This window comes from Cyprinodon variegatus, unplaced genomic scaffold (assembly GCF_000732505.1).
Source record: "Cyprinodon variegatus isolate N-32 unplaced genomic scaffold, C_variegatus-1.0 Scaffold797, whole genome shotgun sequence".
Lineage (NCBI taxonomy): Eukaryota > Metazoa > Chordata > Actinopteri > Cyprinodontiformes > Cyprinodontidae > Cyprinodon > Cyprinodon variegatus.
This window is the reverse complement of record NW_015151250.1, coordinates 293,961-296,039: the sequence shown is the minus strand read 5'-3', so window position 1 is coordinate 296,039 and position 2,079 is coordinate 293,961. Positions and strand designations below refer to the sequence as shown.

Sequence of the window (2,079 nt, the reverse complement as noted above, 5' to 3'; positions counted from 1 at the left end):
TCAATGATCTCCATTAGTTTTCCAGTTTAAGTTTAATTACAAAAATTTAAAAATAAAGACAACGAGCAACAATTAGCACTTTTTTGGTCAATTTTAAGGCCTATAAGGTTTAACGACTCGCAGCCAGTAAAAGGCGCACTGGTGTCTTCCTGTTCTCGTTCCATACATTTACCAGCCAGCTGCCACCAGGTGTGTTAATGCTAATGCTAAAGCTAAACTTTGGTGACTTTTCCGCTCTATCACAGACCTACTAGGATCTGGCAAAGCTTGAGCTCCATCTCACATGAATTCCACATATTATTCCTATTGGTGCTAAATCAACTCATGTCAAAGTTGCCATTGAAATCTGGTCTAAATATTTATATATATTGGACACGTCGAAATTAACAGCTTATATACTATTAACACGTTTCCAGTAAAATTAATACTTTTATTCTGCACCACTCTAGACGTTCTGTGGATGTATGATTTTAAAAATCTAATAAGTTTGATAGAAACTCCTTTTTGGATCAGTCAAGCATTTAGCTACTATCCTGTCCATCACAGAAAGCTGCAAAGAGAGTAAAGAATGAAATGTTTTCAGAGCCCCTGATGAGCTTAGATGGATGTTCTGCCTATAGTCAAACCACAGGATAAACTCTTTCTCTATGAAGGATCAGGATCCTCCTGCTTTTTTACCTACCACAGGGAAAATGGGCACTCACTCCAGCGCTAGAGCTGTAATTTGTTCAGACAACAGATGTTTGCTGGCAATCACATATCGTTTAATCTTATATTGCCTTTTCATAGGAAATGAAAGCCAAGATTTTCTCTGGTGATTCCACAAACTTACACGCTTCCCATAATATTCATGCCACTTGCATTTTATCAGATTTTGTCATGTTTCACTCGCAGACTATAGTGGATTATGTTTGGATTTTCATTTGCTAGACTAAAAGAAAGCAGAGCATATTTTTGTAGTGGAGGGAAAATCATTCACATTTTTTAGAAATCTAAAAAATATCTTTTGGATTTGCATTTATCCTCTGACTGAAAACTTTTGCAAATCATCCATGGGTGCATCTTTTTGGAGATGTCTCTATCCTTAGCCAGTCTGAGACAAAAATTAGGGCTCATTCTTTGTATTATTCCAGTCAGATTCAATGGAGTTCAAGTAAAAAGTTTCCACAGATTTTCATTTGGATTTAGATTATTACTTTAACTAGACCATTTTGAATTGTAGCCTTATGTTTAGGGCCATAGGGAACTTTCAGAAACAGGCTTTTTCAAGTCTTTTCCAGCCTTTAATGGCTCTATAGCCAATCATACATATATTTTTATTGTTTTTGCTCGTAACTTTCAGCATATACATATTGAAAATTTGCATTTTGTTTTAAACATTTTTTCTGCTTTTGTTTTTCCAAGCTGAAAGAGAGCTGTTAGGTTTTATTGAGATGGTGCCACCCATGCACGAGCCATTGAAATCATGTGATAAACTAGGTAATACGGTATTGTTATAATAATAATTATAAGAATTGAACTTTATTGATCTCACATTGGAGAAATTTTTCTCAGTTTTTTAACCCATCCCCTTGGGCTGCCATTGTGCGGCAACCAGGGAGTAGCGTGGGGTGAAATGACTTGCTCAGGCACCCAGAGTGCAGGCTGCGGGGATCGAACCGAATACTTACAACCTTCTCAGAGCAAAAGTGCCCTGCTCTAACCACTAGGCTAACACTCCACCTATGTCAGAAGCCTTTAGCTCGCACAATGTCACGTTAGTATTAAGCTTAAGCAGGACGTGATCTGATTAGCTTACAGGTGTCACCTGTCAATCAGCTGCTTTCAGGGATGGAATGGGGCTATACTTTCAAACTAAACATTTTGTTAATTCCTCCGGCCAAGGTTCTCAGTGCAGTCTGGACTTACACAACTTATTAAAAAGAATGGCTGAGAAACAATTCCTATATAATCAGTAGTCTGGTTGTAAAGAAAAAGAAGGAGGATAGTGTATTAACCTAAAGCCAGAGATGGGAAGTAACGAAGTACAAATACTTTGTTACTGTACTTAAGTAGATTTTTCTGATATTTTTACTTTAC

The 2,079-nt window shown here is 37.1% G+C and overlaps 1 protein-coding gene across 1 annotated transcript in view; it reads left to right on the top strand.

The window, feature by feature from the left end:
* The window catches only part of LOC107098649 (adipolin-like), a 61,708-nt gene that overhangs the window by 12,710 nt on the left and 46,919 nt on the right, over nt 1-2,079 (top strand). The gene's annotated exons all lie outside the window — the stretch shown is intronic.